Consider the following 19,908-nt stretch of genomic DNA (forward strand, 5'->3'; position numbering starts at 1 on the left):
GAGAAAATGCTAACGCTGAGTTTTTCTCTGCTGGTTCTAAAATTATTGAACATCTTGATGTTATATTTTAGAATACCTGAATTTCCAAATGTAAATCAGATTTTAAAATGATCAAAGAAAAGAATGTAGAGGAAGCTGCTAAAAAAACACTCTTTAGCACAAAGTGGCGAATGTAAATGTCTAGATAAGATAAAGATTCAAAGATTGGAGGCTTGTTTTAATTGGAGAAGAGTTTTGTATCTAAAGAATTTAAACCTTTATCCATTATCTTCAGTATTCTTTAAAAGTGAAAAAAACGGAAATATTTTCCAAAAAAGTTTCTTTGCCTCCTGAAATCATAATGTATGCCATAAGATATGTCCAGAAAATTGGCTTGAAATTCTTGTCTTTACTAAAATGTAAATATTTTGTGAAAATCTGCTCTCAAATCTTGAAAGATTGCTTTTGAAGTGATTTCCATTTTTACTATTCTTTCTCTTATTAGTTTTAGCCACACTGAAGTTCCAAACAATTTTTTTCAGTTTCAGGCTCTGTGGCGCAATGGATAGCGCATTGGACTTCTAGGAAAGTGTAGGCATTCAAAGGTTGTGGGTTCGAGTCCCGCCAGAGTCAGCTTTTGTTTGGTGTCTGATGCGAAAGTCCTATATAATACCCATAAGATAATAAAGAGTAAGAAATGATTTAATATATGATTTATTATTATCCTTTAGAGCATTTTTGTAGAATTCAAAAATCGCTAGGGCTCCCCTTTCTAGAAAAGACTAAGAAGGCAACCCAGTTTTGTGAACTTTTAAAATGCTGCTTTTCCATCCTGTTTTGAAATTTATTCTTCATGTAGATTTGTTATGTGTGTCTAAAACACAGAGAGAGTTGAGAAAATGCTAACGCTGAGTTTTTCTGTGCTGGTTCTAAAATTATTGAACATCTTGATGTTATATTTTAGAATACCTGAATTTCCAAATGTAAATCAGATTTTAAAATGATCAAAGAAAAGAATGTAGAGGAAGCTGCTAAAAAAACACTCTTTAGCACAAAGTGGCGAATGTAAACGTCTAGATAAGATAAAGATTCAAAGATTGGAGGCTTGTTTTAATTGGAGAAGAGTTTTGTATCTAAAGAATTTAAACCTTTATCCATTATCTTCAGTATTCTTTAAAAGTGAAAAAAACGGAAATATTTTCCAAAAAAGTTTATTTGCCTCCTGAAATCATAATATATGCCATAAGATATGTCCAGAAAATTGGCTTGAAATTCTTGTCTTTACTAAAATGTAAATATTTTGTGAAAATCTGCTCTCAAATCTTGAAAGATTGCTTTTAGAGTGATTTCCATTTTTACTATTCTTTCTCTTATTAGTTTTAGCCACACTGAAGTTCCAAACAATTTTTTTCAGTTTCAGGCTCTGTGGCGCAATGGACAGCGCATTGGACTTCTAGGAAAGTGTAGGCATTCAAAGGTTGTGGGTTCGAATCCCGCCAGAGTCAGCTTTTGTTTGGTGTCTGATGCGAAAGTCCTATATAATACCCATAAGATAATAAAGAGTAAGAAATGATTTAATATATGATTTATTATTATCCTTTAGAGCATTTTTGTAGAATTCAAAAATCGCTAGGGCTCCCCTTTCTAGAAAAGACTAAGAAGGCAACCCAGTTTTGTGAACTTTTAAAATGCTGCTTTTCCATCATGTTTTGAAATTCATTCTTCATGTAGATTTGTTATGTGTGTCTAAAACACAGAGAGAGTTGAGAAAATGCTAACGCTGAGTTTTTCTCTGCTGGTTCTAAAATTATTGAACATCTTGATGTTATATTTTAGAATACCTGAATTTCCAAATGTAAATCAGATTTTAAAATGATCAAAGAAAAGAATGTAGAGGAAGCTGCTAAAAAAACACTCTTTAGCACAAAGTGGCGAATGTAAATGTCTAGATAAGATAAAGATTCAAAGATTGGAGGCTTGTTTTAATTGGAGAAGAGTTTTGTATCTAAAGAATTTAAACCTTTATCCATTATCTTCAGTATTCTTTAAAAGTGAAAAAAACGGAAATATTTTCCAAAAAAGTTTATTTGCCTCCTGAAATCATAATGTATGCCATAAGATATGTCCAGAAAATTGGCTTGAAATTCTTGTCTTTACTAAAATGTAAATATTTTGTGAAAATCTGCTCTCAAATCTTGAAAGATTGCTTTTAGAGTGATTTCCATTTTTACTATTCTTTCTCTTATTAGTTTTAGCCACACTGAAGTTCCAAACAACTTTTTTCAGTTTCAGTCTCTGTGGCGCAATGGATAGCGCATTGGACTTCTAGGAAAGTGTAGGCATTCAAAGGTTGTGGGTTCGAGTCCTGCCAGAGTCAGCTTTTGTTTGGTGTCTGATGCGAAAGTCCTATATAATACCCATAAGATAATAAAGAGTAAGAAATGATTTAATATATGATTTATTATTATCCTTTAGAGCATTTTTGTAGAATTCAAAAATCGCTAGGGCTCCCCTTTCTAGAAAAGACTAAGAAGGCAACCCAGTTTTGTGAACTTTTAAAATGCTGCTTTTCCATCCTGTTTTGAAATTCATTCTTCATGTAGATTTGTTATGTGTGTCTAAAACACAGAGAGAGTTGAGAAAATGCTAACGCTGAGTTTTTCTCTGCTGGTTCTAAAATTATTGAACATCTTGATGTTATATTTTAGAATACCTGAATTTCCAAATGTAAATCAGATTTTAAAATGATCAAAGAAAAGAATGTAGAGGAAGCTGCTAAAAAAACACTCTTTAGCACAAAGTGGCGAATGTAAATGTCTAGATAAGATAAAGATTCAAAGATTGGAGGCTTGTTTTAATTGGAGAAGAGTTTTGTATCTAAAGAATTTAAACCTTTATCCATTATCTTCAGTATTCTTTAAAAGTGAAAAAAACGGAAATATTTTCCAAAAAAGTTTATTTGCCTCCTGAAATCATAATGTATGCCATAAGATATGTCCAGAAAATTGGCTTGAAATTCTTGTCTTTACTAAAATGTAAATATTTTGTGAAAATCTGCTCTCAAATCTTGAAAGATTGCTTTTAGAGTGATTTCCATTTTTACTATTCTTTCTCTTATTAGTTTTAGCCACACTGAAGTTCCAAACAATTTTTTTCAGTTTCAGGCTCTGTGGCGCAATGGATAGCGCATTGGACTTCTAGGAAAGTGTAGGCATTCAAAGGTTGTGGGTTCGAGTCCCGCCAGAGTCAGCTTTTGTTTGGTGTCTGATGCGAAAGTCCTATATAATACCCATAAGATAATAAAGAGTAAGAAATGATTTAATATATGATTTATTATTATCCTTTAGAGCATTTTTGTAGAATTCAAAAATTGCTAGGGCTCCCCTTTCTAGAAAAGACTAAGAAGGCAACCCAGTTTTGTGAACTTTGAAAATGCTGCTTTTCCATCCTGTTTTGAAATTCATTCTTCATGTAGATTTGTTATGTGTGTCTAAAACACAGAGAGAGTTGAGAAAATGCTAACGCTGAGTTTTTCTCTGCTGGTTCTAAAATTATTGAACATCTTGATGTTATATTTTAGAATACCTGAATTTCCAAATGTAAATCAGATTTTAAAATGATCAAATAAAAGAATGTAGAGGAAGCTGCTAAAAAAACACTCTTTAGCACAAAGTGGCAAATGTAAATGTCTAGATAAGATAAAGATTCAAAGATTGGAGGCTTGTTTTATTTGGAGAAGAGTTTTGTATCTAAAGAATTTAAACCTTTATCCATTATCTTCAGTATTCTTTAAAAGTGAAAAAAACGGAAATATTTTCCAAAAAAGTTTATTTGCCTCCTGAAATCATAATGTATGCCATAAGATATGTCCAGAAAATTGGCTTGAAATTCTTGTCTTTACTAAAATGTAAATATTTTGTGAAAATCTGCTCTCAAATCTTGAAAGATTGCTTTTAGAGTGATTTCCATTTTTACTATTCTTTCTCTTATTAGTTTTAGCCACACTGAAGTTCCAAACAATTTTTTTCAGTTTCAGGCTCTGTGGCGCAATGGATAGCGCATTGGACTTCTAGGAAAGTGTAGGCATTCAAAGGTTGTGGGTTCGAGTCCCGCCAGAGTCAGCTTTTGTTTGGTGTCTGATGCGAAAGTCCTATATAATACCCATAAGATAATAAAGAGTAAGAAATGATTTAATATATGATTTATTATTATCCTTTAGAGCATTTTTGTAGAATTCAAAAATCGCTAGGGCTCCCCTTTCTAGAAAAGACTAAGAAGGCAACCCAGTTTTGTGAACTTTTAAAATGCTGCTTTTCCATCCTGTTTTGAAATTCATTCTTCATGTAGATTTGTTATGTGTGTCTAAAACACACAGAGAGTTGAGAAAATGCTAACGCTGAGTTTTTCTCTGCTGGTTCTAAAATTATTGAACATCTTAATGTTATATTTTAGAATACCTGAATTTCCAAATGTAAATCAGATTTTAAAATGATCAAAGAAAAGAATGTAGAGGAAGCTGCTAAAAAAACACTCTTTAGCACAAAGTGGCGAATGTAAATGTCTAGATAAGATAAAGATTCAAAGATTGGAGGCTTGTTTTAATTTGAGAAGAGTTTTGTATCTAAAGAATTTAAACCTTTATCCATTATCTTCAGTATTCTTTAAAAGTGAAAAAAACGGAAATATTTTCCAAAAAAGTTTATTTGCCTCCTGAAATCATAATGTATGCCATAAGATATGTCCAGAAAATTGGCTTGAAATTCTTGTCTTTACTAAAATGTAAATATTTTGTGAAAATCTGCTCTCAAATCTTGAAAGATTGCTTTTAGAGTGATTTCCATTTTTACTATTCTTTCTCTTATTAGTTTTAGCCACACTGAAGTTCCAAACAATTTTTTTCAGTTTCAGGCTCTGTGGCGCAATGGATAGCGCATTGGACTTCTAGGAAAGTGTAGGCATTCAAAGGTTGTGGGTTCGAGTCCCGCCAGAGTCAGCTTTTGTTTGGTGTCTGATGCGAAAGTCCTATATAATACCCATAAGATAATAAAGAGTAAGAAATGATTTAATATATGATTTATTATTATCCTTTAGAGCATTTTTGTAGAATTCAAAAATCGCTAGGGCTCCCCTTTCTAGAAAAGACTAAGAAGGCAACCCAGTTTTGTGAACTTTGAAAATGCTGCTTTTCCATCCTGTTTTGAAATTCATTCTTCATGTAGATTTGTTATGTGTGTCTAAAACACAGAGAGAGTTGAGAAAATGCTAACGCTGAGTTTTTCTCTGCTGGTTCTAAAATTATTGAACATCTTGATGTTATATTTTAGAATACCTGAATTTCCAAATGTAAATCAGATTTTAAAATGATCAAATAAAAGAATGTAGAGGAAGCTGCTAAAAAAACACTCTTTAGCACAAAGTGGCAAATGTAAATGTCTAGATAAGATAAAGATTCAAAGATTGGAGGCTTGTTTTATTTGGAGAAGAGTTTTGTATCTAAAGAATTTAAACCTTTATCCATTATCTTCAGTATTCTTTAAAAGTGAAAAAAACGGAAATATTTTCCAAAAAAGTTTATTTGCCTCCTGAAATCATAATGTATGCCATAAGATATGTCCAGAAAATTGGCTTGAAATTCTTGTCTTTACTAAAATGTAAATATTTTGTGAAAATCTGCTCTCAAATCTTGAAAGATTGCTTTTAGAGTGATTTCCATTTTTACTATTCTTTCTCTTATTAGTTTTAGCCACACTGAAGTTCCAAACAATTTTTTTCAGTTTCAGGCTCTGTGGCGCAATGGATAGCGCATTGGACTTCTAGGAAAGTGTAGGCATTCAAAGGTTGTGGGTTCGAGTCCCGCCAGAGTCAGCTTTTGTTTGGTGTCTGATGCGAAAGTCCTATATAATACCCATAAGATAATAAAGAGTAAGAAATGATTTAATATATGATTTATTATTATCCTTTAGAGCATTTTTGTAGAATTCAAAAATCGCTAGGGCTCCCCTTTCTAGAAAAGACTAAGAAGGCAACCCAGTTTTGTGAACTTTTAAAATGCTGCTTTTCCATCCTGTTTTGAAATTCATTCTTCATGTAGATTTGTTATGTGTGTCTAAAACACACAGAGAGTTGAGAAAATGCTAACGCTGAGTTTTTCTCTGCTGGTTCTAAAATTATTGAACATCTTAATGTTATATTTTAGAATACCTGAATTTCCAAATGTAAATCAGATTTTAAAATGATCAAAGAAAAGAATGTAGAGGAAGCTGCTAAAAAAACACTCTTTAGCACAAAGTGGCGAATGTAAATGTCTAGATAAGATAAAGATTCAAAGATTGGAGGCTTGTTTTAATTGGAGAAGAGTTTTGTATCTAAAGAATTTAAACCTTTATCCATTATCTTCAGTATTCTTTAAAAGTGAAAAAAACGGAAATATTTTCCAAAAAAGTTTATTTGCCTCCTGAAATCATAATGTATGCCATAAGATATGTCCAGAAAATTGGCTTGAAATTCTTGTCTTTACTAAAATGTAAATATTTTGTGAAAATCTGCTCTCAAATCTTGAAAGATTGCTTTTAGAGTGATTTCCATTTTTACTATTCTTTCTCTTATTAGTTTTAGCCACACTGAAGTTCCAAACAATTTTTTTCAGTTTCAGGCTCTGTGGCGCAATGGATAGCGCATTGGACTTCTAGGAAAGTGTAGGCATTCAAAGGTTGTGGGTTCGAGTCCCGCCAGAGTCAGCTTTTGTTTGGTGTCTGATGCGAAAGTCCTATATAATACCCATAAGATAATAAAGAGTAAGAAATGATTTAATATATGATTTATTATTATCCTTTAGAGCATTTTTGTAGAATTCAAAAATCGCTAGGGCTCCCCTTTCTAGAAAAGACTAAGAAGGCAACCCAGTTTTGTGAACTTTTAAAATGCTGCTTTTCCATCCTGTTTTGAAATTCATTCTTCATGTAGATTTGTTATGTGTGTCTAAATCACAGAGAGAGTTGAGAAAATGCTAACGCTGAGTTTTTCTCTGCTGGTTCTAAAATTATTGAACATCTTGATGTTATATTTTAGAATACCTGAATTTCCAAATGTAAATCAGATTTTAAAATGATCAAAGAAAACAATGTAGAGGAAGCTGCTAAAAAAACACTCTTTAGCACAAAGTGGCGAATGTAAATGTCTAGATAAGATAAAGATTCAAAGATTGGAGGCTTGTTTTAATTGGAGAAGAGTTTTGTATCTAAAGAATTTAAACCTTTATCCATTATCTTCAGTATTCTTTAAAAGTGAAAAAAACGGAAATATTTTCCAAAAAAGTTTATTTGCCTCCTGAAATCATAATGTATGCCATAAGATATGTCCAGAAAATTGGCTTGAAATTCTTGTCTTTACTAAAATGTAAATATTTTGTGAAAATCTGCTCTCAAATCTTGAAAGATTGCTTTTAGAGTGATTTCCATTTTTACTATTCTTTCTCTTATTAGTTTTAGCCACACTGAAGTTCCAAACAATTTTTTTCAGTTTCAGGCTCTGTGGCGCAATGGATAGTGCATTGGACTTCTAGGAACGTGTAGGCATTCAAAGGTTGTGGGTTCGAGTCCCACCAGAGTCAGCTTTTGTTTGGTTTCTGATGCGAAAGTCCTATATAATACCCATAAGATAATAAAGAGTAAGAAATGATTTAATATATGATTTATTATTATCCTTTAGAGCATTTTTGTAGAATTCAAAAATCGCTAGGGCTCCCCTTTCTAGAAAAGACTAAGAAGGCAACCCAGTTTTGTGAACTTTTAAAATGCTGCTTTTCCATCCTGTTTTGAAATTCATTCTTCATGTAGATTTGTTATGTGTGTCTAAAACAGAGAGAGTTGAGAAAATGCTAACGCTGAGTTTTTCTCTGCTGGTTCTAAAATTATTGAACATCTTGATGTTATATTTTAGAATACCTGAATTTCCAAGTGTAAATCAGATTTTAAAATGATCAAAGAAAAGAATGTAGAGGAAGCTGCTAAAAAAACACTCTTTAGCACAAAGTGGCGAATGTAAATGTCTAGATAAGATAAAGATTCAAAGATTGGAGGCTTGTTTTAATTGGAGAAGAGTTTTGTATCTAAAGAATTTAAACCTTTATCCATTATCTTCAGTATTCTTTAAAAGTGAAAAAAACGGAAATATTTTCCAAAAAAGTTTATTTGCCTCCTGAAATCATAATGTATGCCATAAGATATGTCCAGAAAATTGGCTTGAAATTCTTGTCTTTACTAAAATGTAAATATTTTGTGAAAATCTGCTCTCAAATCTTGAAAGATTGCTTTTAGAGTGATTTCCATTTTTACTATTCTTTCTCTTATTAGTTTTAGCCACACTGAAGTTCCAAACAATTTTTTTCAGTTTCAGGCTCTGTGGCGCAATGGATAGCGCATTGGACTTCTAGGAAAGTGTAGGCATTCAAAGGTTGTGGGTTCGAATCCCGCCAGAGTCAGCTTTTGTTTGGTGTCTGATGCGAAAGTCCTATATAATACCCATAAGATAATAAAGAGTAAGAAATTATTTAATATATGATTTATTATTATCCTTTAGAGCATTTTTGTAGAATTCAAAAATCGCTAGGGCTCCCCTTTCTAGAAAAGACTAAGAAGGCAACCCAGTTTTGTGAACTTTTAAAATGCTGCTTTTCCATCCTGTTTTGAAATTCATTCTTCATGTAGATTTGTTATGTGTGTCTAAAACACAGAGAGAGTTGAGAAAATGCTAACGCTGAGTTTTTCTCTGCTGGTTCTAAAATTATTGAACATCTTGATGTTATATTTTAGAATACCTGAATTTCCAAGTGTAAATCAGATTTTAAAATGATCAAAGAAAAGAATGTAGAGGAAGCTGCTAAAAAAACACTCTTTAGCACAAAGTGGCGAATGTAAATGTCTAGATAAGATAAAGATTCAAAGATTGGAGGCTTGTTTTAATTGGAGAAGAGTTTTGTATCTAAAGAATTTAAACCTTTATCCATTATCTTCAGTATTCTTTAAAAGTGAAAAAAACGGAAATATTTTCCAAAAAAGTTTATTTGCCTCCTGAAATCATAATGTATGCCATAAGATATGTCCAGAAAATTGGCTTGAAATTCTTGTCTTTACTAAAATGTAAATATTTTGTGAAAATCTGCTCTCAAATCTTGAAAGATTGCTTTTAGAGTGATTTCCATTTTTACTATTCTTTCTCTTATTAGTTTTAGCCACACTGAAGTTCCAAACAATTTTTTTCAGTTTCAGGCTCTGTGGCGCAATGGATAGCGCATTGGACTTCTAGGAAAGTGTAGGCATTCAAAGGTTGTGGGTTCGAATCCCGCCAGAGTCAGCTTTTGTTTGGTGTCTGATGCGAAAGTCCTATATAATACCCATAAGATAATAAAGAGTAAGAAATTATTTAATATATGATTTATTATTATCCTTTAGAGCATTTTTGTAGAATTCAAAAATCGCTAGGGCTCCCCTTTCTAGAAAAGACTAAGAAGGCAACCCAGTTTTGTGAACTTTTAAAATGCTGCTTTTCCATCCTGTTTTGAAATTCATTCTTCATGTAGATTTGTTATGTGTGTCTAAAACACAGAGAGAGTTGAGAAAATGCTAACGCTGAGTTTTTCTCTGCTGGTTCTAAAATTATTGAACATCTTGATGTTATATTTTAGAATACCTGAATTTCCAAGTGTAAATCAGATTTTAAAATGATCAAAGAAAAGAATGTAGAGGAAGCTGCTAAAAAAACACTCTTTAGCACAAAGTGGCGAATGTAAATGTCTAGATAAGATAAAGATTCAAAGATTGGAGGCTTGTTTTAATTGGAGAAGAGTTTTGTATCTAAAGAATTTAAACCTTTATCCATTATCTTCAGTATTCTTTAAAAGTTAAAAAAACGGAAATATTTTCCAAAAAAGTTTATTTGCCTCCTATAATCATAATGTATGCCATAAGATATGTCCAGAAAATTGGCTTGAAATTCTTGTCTTTACTAAAATGTAAATATTTTGTGAAAATCTGCTCTCAAATCTTGAAAGATTGCTTTTAGAGTGATTTCCATTTTTACTATTCTTTCTCTTATTAGTTTTAGCCACACTGAAGTTCCAAACAATTTTTTTCAGTTTCAGGCTCTGTGGCGCAATGGATAGCGCATTGGACTTCTAGGAAAGTGTAGGCATTCAAAGGTTGTGGGTTCGAATACCGCCAGAGTCAGCTTTTGTTTGGTGTCTGATGCGAAAGTCCTATATAATACCCATAAGATAATAAAGAGTAAGAAATTATTTAATATATGATTTATTATTATCCTTTAGAGCATTTTTGTAGAATTCAAAAATCGCTAGGGCTCCCCTTTCTAGAAAAGACTAAGAAGGCAACCCAGTTTTGTGAACTTTTAAAATGCTGCTTTTCCATCCTGTTTTGAAATTCATTCTTCATGTAGATTTGTTATGTGTGTCTAAAACACAGAGAGAGTTGAGAAAATGCTAACGCTGAGTTTTTCTCTGCTTGTTCTAAAATTATTGAACATCTTGATGTTATATTTTAGAATACCTGAATTTCCAAATGTAAATCAGATTTTAAAATGATCAAAGAAAAGAATGTAGAGGAAGCTGCTAAAAAAACACTCTTTAGCACAAAGTGGCGAATGTAAATGTCTAGATAAGATAAAGATTCAAAGATTGGAGGCTTGTTTTAATTGGAGAAGAGTTTTGTATCTAAAGAATTTAAACCTTTATCCATTATCTTCAGTATTCTTTAAAAGTGAAAAAACGGAAATATTTTCCAAAAAGTTTATTTGCCTCCTGAAATCATAATGTATGCCATAAGATATGTCCAGAAAATTGGCTTGAAATTCTTGTCTTTACTAAAATGTAAATATTTTGTGAAAATCTGCTCTCAAATCTTGAAAGATTGCTTTTAGAGTGATTTCCATTTTTACTATTCTTTCTCTTATTAGTTTTAGCCACACTGAAGTTCCAAACAATTTTTTTCAGTTTCAGGCTCTGTGGCGCAATGGATAGCGCATTGGACTTCTAGGAAAGTGTAGGCATTCAAAGGTTGTGGGTTCGAGTCCCGCCAGAGCCAGCTTTTGTTTGGTGTCTGATGCGAAAGTCCTATATAATACCCATAAGATAATAAAGAGTAAGAAATGATTTAATATATGATTTATTACTATCCTTTAGAGCATTTTTGTAGAATTCAAAAATCGCTAGGGCTCCCCTTTCTAGAAAAGACTAAGAAGGCAACCCAGTTTTGTGAACTTTTAAAATGCTGCTTTTCCATCCTGTTTTGAAATTCATTCTTCATGTAGATTTGTTATGTGTGTCTAAAACACAGAGAGAGTTGAGAAAATGCTAACGCTGAGTTTTTCTCTGCTGGTTCTAAAATTATTGAACATCTTGATGTTATATTTTAGAATACCTGAATTTCCAAATGTAAATCAGATTTTAAAATGATCAAAGAAAAGAATGTAGAGGAAGCTGCTAAAAAAACACTCTTTAGCACAAAGTGGCGAATGTAAATGTCTAGATAAGATAAAGATTCAAAGATTGGAGGCTTGTTTTAATTGGAGAAGAGTTTTGTATCTAAAGAATTTAAACCTTTATCCATTATCTTCAGTATTCTTTAAAAGTGAAAAAAACGGAAATATTTTCCAAAAAAGTTTATTTGCCTCCTGAAATCATAATGTATGCCATAAGATATGTCCAGAAAATTGGCTTGAAATTCTTGTCTTTACTAAAATGTAAATATTTTGTGAAAATCTGCTCTCAAATCTTGAAAGATTGCTTTTAGAGTGATTTCCATTTTTACTATTCTTTCTCTTATTAGTTTTAGCCACACTGAAGTTCCAAACAATTTTTTTCAGTTTCAGGCTCTGTGGCGCAATGGATAGCGCATTGGACTTCTAGGAAAGTGTAGGCATTCAAAGGTTGTGGGTTCGAGTCCCGCCAGAGTCAGCTTTTGTTTGGTGTCTGATGCGAAAGTCCTATATAATACCCATAAGATAATAAAGAGTAAGAAATGATTTAATATATGATTTATTATTATCCTTTAGAGCATTTTTGTAGAATTCAAAAATCGCTAGTGCTCCCCTTTCTAGAAAAGACTAAGAAGGCAACCCAGTTTTGTGAACTTTTAAAATGCTGCTTTTCCATCCTGTTTTGAAATTCATTCTTCATGTAGATTTGTTATGTGTGTCTAAAACACAGAGAGAGTTGAGAAAATGCTAACGCTGAGTTTTTCTCTGCTGGTTCTAAAATTATTGAACATCTTGATGTTATATTTTAGAATACCTGAATTTCCAAGTGTAAATCAGATTTTAAAATGATCAAAGAAAAGAATGTAGAGGAAGCTGCTAAAAAAACACTCTTTAGCACAAAGTGGCGAATGTAAATGTCTAGATAAGATAAAGATTCAAAGATTGGAGGCTTGTTTTAATTGGAGAAGAGTTTTGTATCTAAAGAATTTAAACCTTTATCCATTATCTTCAGTATTCTTTAAAAGTGAAAAAAACGGAAATATTTTCCAAAAACGTTTATTTGCCTCCTGAAATCATAATGTATGCCATAAGATATGTCTAGAAAATTGGCTTGAAATTCTTGTCTTTACTAAAATGTAAATATTTTGTGAAAATCTGCTCTCAAATCTTGAAAGATTGCTTTTAGAGTGATTTCCATTTTTACTATTCTTTCTCTTATTAGTTTTAGCCACACTGAAGTTCCAAACAATTTTTTTCAGTTTCAGGCTCTGTGGCGCAATGGATAGCGCATTGGACTTCTAGGAAAGTGTAGGCATTCAAAGGTTGTGGGTTCGAGTCCCGCCAGAGTCAGCTTTTGTTTGGTGTCTGATGCGAAAGTCCTATATAATACCCATAAGATAATAAAGAGTAACAAATGATTTAATATATGATTTATTATTATACTTTAGAGCATTTTTGTAGAATTCAAAAATCGCTAGGGCTCCCCTTTCTAGAAAAGACTAAGAAGGCAACCCAGTTTTGTGAACTTTTAAAATGCTGCTTTTCCATCCTGTTTTGAAATTCATTCTTCATGTAGATTTGTTATGTGTGTCTAAAACACAGAGAGAGTTGAGAAAATGCTAACGCTGAGTTTTTCTCTGCTGGTTCTAAAATTATTGAACATCTTGATGTTATATTTTAGAATACCTGAATTTCCAAATGTAAATCAGATTTTAAAATGATCAAAGAAAAGAATGTAGAGGAAGCTGCTAAAAAAACACTCTTTAGCACAAAGTGGCGAATGTAAATGTCTAGATAAGATAAAGATTTAAAGATTGGAGGCTTGTTTTAATTGGAGAAGAGTTTTGTATCTAAAGAATTTAAACCTTTATCCATTATCTTCAGTATTCTTTAAAAGTGAAAAAACGGAAATATTTTCCAAAAAGTTTATTTGCCTCCTGAAATCATAATGTATGCCATAAGATATGTCCAGAAAATTGGCTTGAAATTCTTGTCTTTACTAAAATGTAAATATTTTGTGAAAATCTGCTCTCAAATCTTGAAAGATTGCTTTTAGAGTGATTTCCATTTTTACTATTCTTTCTCTTATTAGTTTTAGCCACACTGAAGTTCCAAACAATTTTTTTCAGTTTCAGGCTCTGTGGCGCAATGGATAGCGCATTGGACTTCTAGGAAAGTGTAGGCATTCAAAGGTTGTGGGTTCGAGTCCCGCCAGAGTCAGCTTTTGTTTGGTGTCTGATGCGAAAGTCCTATATAATACCCATAAGATAATAAAGAGTAAGAAATGATTTAATATATGATTTATTATTATCCTTTAGAGCATTTTTGTAGAATTCAAAAATCGCTAGGGCTCCCCTTTCTAGAAAAGACTAAGAAGGCAACCCAGTTTTGTGAACTTTTAAAATGCTGCTTTTCCATCCTGTTTTGAAATTCATTCTTCATGTAGATTTGTTATGTGTGTCTAAAACACAGAGAGAGTTGAGAAAATGCTAACGCTGAGTTTTTCTCTGCTGGTTCTAAAATTATTGAACATCTTGATGTTATATTTTAGAATACCTGAATTTCCAAATGTAAATCAGATTTTAAAATGATCAAAGAAAAGAATGTAGAGGAAGCTGCTAAAAAAACACTCTTTAGCACAAAGTGGCGAATGTAAATGTCTAGATAAGATAAAGATTCAAAGATTGGAGGCTTGTTTTAATTGGAGAAGAGTTTTGTATCTAAAGAATTTAAACCTTTATCCATTATCTTCAGTATTCTTTAAAAGTGAAAAAAACGGAAATATTTTCCAAAAAAGTTTATTTGCCTCCTGAAATCATAATGTATGCCATAAGATATGTCCAGAAAATTGGCTTGAAATTCTTGTCTTTACTAAAATGTAAATATTTTGTGAAAATCTGCTCTCAAATCTTGAAAGATTGCTTTTAGAGTGATTTCCATTTTTACTATTCTTTCTCTTATTAGTTTTAGCCACACTGAAGTTCCAAACAATTTTTTTCAGTTTCAGGCTCTGTGGCGCAATGGATAGCGCATTGGACTTCTAGGAAAGTGTAGGCATTCAAAGGTTGTGGGTTCGAGTCCCGCCAGAGTCAGCTTTTGTTTGGTGTCTGATGCGAAAGTCCTATATAATACCCATAAGATAATAAAGAGTAAGAAATGATTTAATATATGATTTATTATTATCCTTTAGAGCATTTTTGTAGAATTCAAAAATCGCTAGGGCTCCCCTTTCTAGAAAAGACTAAGAAGGCAACCCAGTTTTGTGAACTTTTAAAATGCTGCTTTTCCATCCTGTTTTGAAATTCATTCTTCATGTAGATTTGTTATGTGTGTCTAAAAAACAGAGAGAGTTGAGAAAATGCTAACGCTGAGTTTTTCTCTGCTGGTTCTAAAATTATTGAACATCTTGATGTTATATTTTAGAATACCTGAATTTCCAAATGTAAATCAGATTTTAAAATGATCAAAGAAAAGAATGTAGAGGAAGCTGCTAAAAAAACACTCTTTAGCACAAAGTGGCGAATGTAAATGTCTAGATAAGATAAAGATTCAAAGATTGGAGGCTTGTTTTAATTGGAGAAGAGTTTTGTATCTAAAGAATTTAAACCTTTATCCATTATCTTCAGTATTCTTTAAAAGTGAAAAAAACGGAAATATTTTCCAAAAAAGTTTATTTGCCTCCTGAAATCATAATGTATGCCATAAGATATGTCCAGAAAATTGGCTTGAAAATCTTGTCTTTACTAAAATGTAAATATTTTGTGAAAATCTGCTCTCAAATCTTGAAAGATTGCTTTTAGAGTGATTTCCATTTTTACTATTCTTTCTCTTATTAGTTTTAGCCACACTGAAGTTCCAAACAATTTTTTTCAGTTTCAGGCTCTGTGGCGCAATGGATAGCGCATTGGACTTCTAGGAAAGTGTAGGCATTAGTGATGAGCGAGCATGCTTGTCACTACTTGGTACTCGCACGAGTATCGCTGTACTCGGGCTGCTCGGCGGGGACCGAGTAATCTCGCGATACTCGTGCTGTACTCGTGGTCTTCATTTCTGCATGTTGGCGCTCTTTTGAGAGCCAGCCCTCATGCAGGGATTGGCTGGCAGACCACTGCAATGCCACAGCCCTGTTAGTTGTGGAATTGCAGTGATTGGCCGGCCTGCACAGCGTGACCGAGCCTTTATATCGGCCGGCGCGCTGTGCTCTGCTCACAGCTATCCAGACAGTGAGTGCAGGGAGAGTGTCGCTGATTCAGGGAAAGCTTTGCGGCCCTTTATAGCTTTTTCAGTTGCAGGGCTGCAAACAGTGTGACCAAAAGTCCTTCTCAGGACTATTCTAGTTGTATACAGGCAGGCAGGGTATAGCCAGGTCGGAGTACAGTAGCAGAGTCCTTCTCAGGACTACTGTTGCTATATACAGGCAGGGTATAGCCAGGTCTGAATACAGGCTAGTGACCAAAAGAGTCCTTGTCAGGACTATTGTACCAGTATACAGGCAGGCAGGCAGGGTAGTGGTGACCGTATACCAGCCTTCATCATATCTGGGGCTGGTGTACACAGTGTAAAACAGTCCAGATAGTGTCTGACTTGTCTGTAATTGTCGCTCCCCAAAAAAACCTGTTAGGTTATTATTGCGTCCGTGCTTGGTTTTTAAAACCGCACGTGTGTGCCTGTTGGTGGCAGCGTACAGGTGCACTTGTGTGCAATTTCCACACACTTTGATATAACGCACAAGTAGTGTGAATATACACGTCAGCAGTGCACAGCATTGCAAAATGCGCAAGGGCATTGGCAAGGAACAAGGAAGTGGACGTGATGGTGGTGCAGGCAGAGGCCGAGGTCGTGGGCAAGCTCTAATTTCGCCACAACAAAGGGCCACATCTAGTCGGTCGCACGTCCTGTCCCAAATTCTTGGGGACCGCAGCAGTACACCGCTCTTGAACCAAGACCAGTGTCAACAGGTTGTTAGTTGGATAGCAGATAATGCTTCCAGTCAGATTGGCACCACCACAAACACTCTGTCTTCCACACGGTCAAGTGTCAGTAGCCGTGATACTGCACCGCACATTTCTGAACCTGATCCTCCTTCCTACCACAAGGCTGAGTACACGTCCTCCTCGGACATTAATGATCCCACACTTGGACACTCGGAAGAGCTGTTCACGTTTCCATTCACACATTCTGGCCTCTCGCCAGCTCATATTGAAGTGGGTCATGAGGAGATCGTCTGTACAGATGGCCAAATATTTGAGCAGCCACGTTCTCACGAAGTTGGCAACGTGTCTCAACAAGTGGTGGACGATGATGAGACACAATTGTCAGCAAGTCAGGAGGAGGAGCAGGGTGCGGAAGAGGAAGACGACGTGGTGGATGATCCAGTAACTGACCCAACCTGGCAGGAGGATATGCAGAGCGAGGACAGCAGTGCACAGGGGGAGGGAGGCGTAGCATCACAACAGGCAGTAAGAAGCAGGGTGGTGGCCCCAGGCAGAAGTCAGGCAACCGTTCCCCGGAACAACACGACGACACAAGGTGCCTGTACAAATGTTAGGTCTTCCCGAGTCTGGCAGTTTTTTAAGTTGGATCCAGATGATTCAAAAAAGGCCATTTGCAACACCTGCCGTGCCAGCATCAGCAGGGGTACCAAAACTAGCAGCCTGACCACCACCAGCATGATCAGGCACATGTCAGCCAAGCACCCGACTTTGTGGGAAGTACAACAGAGTTGAGGAGCAGTGCTTGCTGATGTCACTGCTACGTCTTCGCTGGTTGTGCATGCGAGCCAATCCTCTGTCCATGCTGCCTGCGAACAAGCCTCCTCCACTCCTGCACCTGCAGTTGCCTACGCAGAAAGAACACCATCATCAAGCACGTCCTTGTCCCAGCGCAGCGTTCAGTTATCCATTCAGCAAACCTTTGAACGCAGGCGCAAATACACTGCCAACACCCCACATGCCACAGTTCTAAATGCTAACATTTCGCGACTGCTTGCGCTGGAAATGTTGCCTTTTAGGCTGGTGGAGACTGAAGCATTCCGTGACCTGATGGCGGCAGCTGTCCCACGTTACTCGGTCCCCAGCCGCCACTATTTCTCCCGGTGTGCCGTCCCCGCGTTGCATAACCACGTGTCACAAAACATCACACGTGCCCTGAACAACGCTGTTTCACCCAAGGTCCACCTAACCACAGACACGTGGACAAGTGCTTGTGGGCAAGGCCGCTACATCTCGTTGACGGCACACTGGGTTAATATTGTGGAAGCTGGGACCCAGTCTGAGCGAGGGACGGAACACGTCCTTCCCACACCAAGGTTTGCAGGCCCTACCTCAGTCAGTGTTTCACCCACACTCTACAGCTCCGGAATGTCATGCTCTTCAGCCTCCTCCTCCTCCTGCGCATCCTCATCCACTGTGCCCTCCACACCAGTCACAAGCTGGAAGCACTGCAGCGCTGCCTCGGCGAAGCGGCAACAGGCTGTGCTGAAGCTAATCTGCATAGGTGACAAACCCCACAATGCAGAAGAGCTGTGGACAGCTCTGAAACAGCAGGCAGATCACTGGCTCACACCTCTGACCCTAAAGCCAGGAAAGGTCGTGTGTGACAATGGCCGGAACCTGGTGGCGGCTTTGAGGCGAGGCCAGCTGACACATGTTCCATGCGTGGCCCATGTGCTCAACCTCGTGGTTCAGCGGTTTATAAAGTCATACCCAGAGCTGTCTGATCTACTGGTAAAAGTTCGCCGCCTGTCTGCACATTTTCGAAAGTCACCTACTGCTTCAGCCGGCCTTGCCAGCTTTCAGCGCCGTTTGCATCTTCCAGCTCACAGACTGGTGTGTGATGTCCCCACGCGTTGGAATTCAACTCTGCACATGTTGGTCAGGATATGTGAGCAGAAGAGTGCAGTTGTTGAGTACCTGCATCACCTAAGCCGTCGGGAAATGGGTCAAACTCCACACATAACACCTGAGGAGTGGAGATGGATGTCAGACCTATGTACCATCCTCCAAAACTTTGAGGACTCCACCAAGATGGTGAGTGGTGATGACGCCATTATTAGCGTCACCATACCGCTACTCTGCCTTCTAAAACGGTCTCTGCTGAAAAACAAACATGATGCATTGCAGGCGGAGCGCGATGAGTTGCAGCAAGAAACAGTAGTGGGTGTGGGTGATAACACACAGCCCAGCCTCGTCTCATCACAACGTGCAGTGGAGGACTATGACGAGGAGGAGGATGAAGACATGGAGCAACTCTCCGGCCAAATTGAGGATATGACATGCACACCAGTCATATCCTCGGTTCAGCGTGGCTGGCCAGAGGACAGGGTAGATGAGGAGGAGGAGGAGGACAGCATGTTCAGTCATCTTGTTGGTCAGGCTACTGAAGTCCTGGCTGTTAAGAGTCTGGCGCACATGGCTGACTTTATGGTAAGCTGCCTGTCTCGTGACCCTCGCGTTAAGAACATCTTGGCCGACAATCATTACTGGTTGGTAACACTGTTAGACCCACGCTACAAGGAGAACTTTTTGTCTCTTATTCCCGTGGAGGAGAGGTCAACCAAAATGCAGCAGTTTCGGAAGGCCATACTCACGGAAGTAGGCAAAGCATTCCCCTCACAAAACGCTAGCGGCATAGGTCATGAATCAGTGGACAACCGAGGCGTACAGCTGAGAGAGGCACAAGTCCAATCCGCCAGAGGTAGGGGAACAGTCTTTAAGATGTGGGACAGTTTTCTCAGCCCCTCACGTACCACAGCCCCTGAGGTGCGGGGTAGTGCCACAAGAAATCCTAAGTTTGCCCAGATGCTGAAGGAGTACCTTGCAGATCGAACAACAGTACTCCGACATTCCTCTGTGCCTTATAATTATTGGGTATCCAAGCTGGACACGTGGCATGAATTGGCTCTCTACGCCTTGGAAGTCCTGGCCTGCCCTGCTGCTAGCATTTTGTCAGAGCGTGTTTTTAGTGCCGCAGGTGGAATCATTACAGATAAACGCACCCGCCTGTCAACTGAAAATGCTGACAGGCTGACTCTGATCAAGATGAACAAGGGTTGGATTGGGCCAGACTTCACCACACCACCAGCAAATGAGAGCGGAATTTAAATTTTGCCATGTACCTCCACTCACCCATGGGTACACACTTCTGGACTTTGGATAATCGCTGGACTCCTCCTCCTTCTCCTCATGCGCCACCATGATGATGACCGTTACAAATTGCAATACTTAGGCCTTTGTTTCAGGTATACCCCCAGTGGTAAATTTTTTCGCCCATTCTTTGCAGAATGGACATTACAACGACAGGAGACCCGCTCCTTTGCAATGGGAACAATGTTTTGAGACCCTCATGCACGTCTCTACCCAGGGACAACGTGGAGCCTCCCAATTTTTGGCTGCCCTGCCTAAGGGCTATACTATAATACACCCACTTCCTTAAAATGGACAC

The 19,908-nt window shown here is 36.5% G+C and overlaps 17 non-coding genes across 17 annotated transcripts; all 17 read left to right on the forward strand.

Moving 5' to 3' along the window:
* The first annotated feature begins 526 nt into the window (after nt 1-526).
* Nucleotides 527-612, forward strand: TRNAR-UCU (transfer RNA arginine (anticodon UCU)). The gene is given in 2 exon segments: nt 527-563; nt 577-612. It is a non-coding gene; the product is annotated as a tRNA-Arg (tRNA).
* Nucleotides 613-1,398: 786 nt separating this feature from the next.
* Nucleotides 1,399-1,484, forward strand: TRNAR-UCU (transfer RNA arginine (anticodon UCU)). Its single transcript is given in 2 exon segments — nt 1,399-1,435; nt 1,449-1,484. It is a non-coding gene; the product is annotated as a tRNA-Arg (tRNA).
* A 786-nt stretch (nt 1,485-2,270) lies between these two features.
* TRNAR-UCU (transfer RNA arginine (anticodon UCU)) lies at nt 2,271-2,356 on the forward strand. The gene is given in 2 exon segments: nt 2,271-2,307; nt 2,321-2,356. It is a non-coding gene; the product is annotated as a tRNA-Arg (tRNA).
* Nucleotides 2,357-3,142: 786 nt separating this feature from the next.
* TRNAR-UCU (transfer RNA arginine (anticodon UCU)) lies at nt 3,143-3,228 on the forward strand. Its single transcript is given in 2 exon segments — nt 3,143-3,179; nt 3,193-3,228. It is a non-coding gene; the product is annotated as a tRNA-Arg (tRNA).
* Nucleotides 3,229-4,014: 786 nt separating this feature from the next.
* On the forward strand, nt 4,015-4,100 carry TRNAR-UCU (transfer RNA arginine (anticodon UCU)). The gene is given in 2 exon segments: nt 4,015-4,051; nt 4,065-4,100. It is a non-coding gene; the product is annotated as a tRNA-Arg (tRNA).
* Nucleotides 4,101-4,886: 786 nt separating this feature from the next.
* Nucleotides 4,887-4,972, forward strand: TRNAR-UCU (transfer RNA arginine (anticodon UCU)). The gene is given in 2 exon segments: nt 4,887-4,923; nt 4,937-4,972. It is a non-coding gene; the product is annotated as a tRNA-Arg (tRNA).
* A 786-nt stretch (nt 4,973-5,758) lies between these two features.
* On the forward strand, nt 5,759-5,844 carry TRNAR-UCU (transfer RNA arginine (anticodon UCU)). Its single transcript is given in 2 exon segments — nt 5,759-5,795; nt 5,809-5,844. It is a non-coding gene; the product is annotated as a tRNA-Arg (tRNA).
* A 786-nt stretch (nt 5,845-6,630) lies between these two features.
* TRNAR-UCU (transfer RNA arginine (anticodon UCU)) lies at nt 6,631-6,716 on the forward strand. Its single transcript is given in 2 exon segments — nt 6,631-6,667; nt 6,681-6,716. It is a non-coding gene; the product is annotated as a tRNA-Arg (tRNA).
* A 786-nt stretch (nt 6,717-7,502) lies between these two features.
* On the forward strand, nt 7,503-7,588 carry TRNAR-UCU (transfer RNA arginine (anticodon UCU)). The gene is given in 2 exon segments: nt 7,503-7,539; nt 7,553-7,588. It is a non-coding gene; the product is annotated as a tRNA-Arg (tRNA).
* Nucleotides 7,589-8,372: 784 nt separating this feature from the next.
* Nucleotides 8,373-8,458, forward strand: TRNAR-UCU (transfer RNA arginine (anticodon UCU)). Its single transcript is given in 2 exon segments — nt 8,373-8,409; nt 8,423-8,458. It is a non-coding gene; the product is annotated as a tRNA-Arg (tRNA).
* Nucleotides 8,459-9,244: 786 nt separating this feature from the next.
* On the forward strand, nt 9,245-9,330 carry TRNAR-UCU (transfer RNA arginine (anticodon UCU)). The gene is given in 2 exon segments: nt 9,245-9,281; nt 9,295-9,330. It is a non-coding gene; the product is annotated as a tRNA-Arg (tRNA).
* Nucleotides 9,331-10,116: 786 nt separating this feature from the next.
* TRNAR-UCU (transfer RNA arginine (anticodon UCU)) lies at nt 10,117-10,202 on the forward strand. Its single transcript is given in 2 exon segments — nt 10,117-10,153; nt 10,167-10,202. It is a non-coding gene; the product is annotated as a tRNA-Arg (tRNA).
* Nucleotides 10,203-10,986: 784 nt separating this feature from the next.
* On the forward strand, nt 10,987-11,072 carry TRNAR-UCU (transfer RNA arginine (anticodon UCU)). Its single transcript is given in 2 exon segments — nt 10,987-11,023; nt 11,037-11,072. It is a non-coding gene; the product is annotated as a tRNA-Arg (tRNA).
* A 786-nt stretch (nt 11,073-11,858) lies between these two features.
* TRNAR-UCU (transfer RNA arginine (anticodon UCU)) lies at nt 11,859-11,944 on the forward strand. Its single transcript is given in 2 exon segments — nt 11,859-11,895; nt 11,909-11,944. It is a non-coding gene; the product is annotated as a tRNA-Arg (tRNA).
* A 786-nt stretch (nt 11,945-12,730) lies between these two features.
* Nucleotides 12,731-12,816, forward strand: TRNAR-UCU (transfer RNA arginine (anticodon UCU)). The gene is given in 2 exon segments: nt 12,731-12,767; nt 12,781-12,816. It is a non-coding gene; the product is annotated as a tRNA-Arg (tRNA).
* Nucleotides 12,817-13,600: 784 nt separating this feature from the next.
* TRNAR-UCU (transfer RNA arginine (anticodon UCU)) lies at nt 13,601-13,686 on the forward strand. The gene is given in 2 exon segments: nt 13,601-13,637; nt 13,651-13,686. It is a non-coding gene; the product is annotated as a tRNA-Arg (tRNA).
* A 786-nt stretch (nt 13,687-14,472) lies between these two features.
* TRNAR-UCU (transfer RNA arginine (anticodon UCU)) lies at nt 14,473-14,558 on the forward strand. The gene is given in 2 exon segments: nt 14,473-14,509; nt 14,523-14,558. It is a non-coding gene; the product is annotated as a tRNA-Arg (tRNA).
* Nucleotides 14,559-19,908: the final 5,350 nt, after the last annotated feature.

This window comes from Anomaloglossus baeobatrachus, chromosome 3 (genome assembly GCF_048569485.1).
Source record: "Anomaloglossus baeobatrachus isolate aAnoBae1 chromosome 3, aAnoBae1.hap1, whole genome shotgun sequence".
NCBI classification, from domain to species: Eukaryota; Metazoa; Chordata; class Amphibia; order Anura; family Aromobatidae; genus Anomaloglossus; species Anomaloglossus baeobatrachus.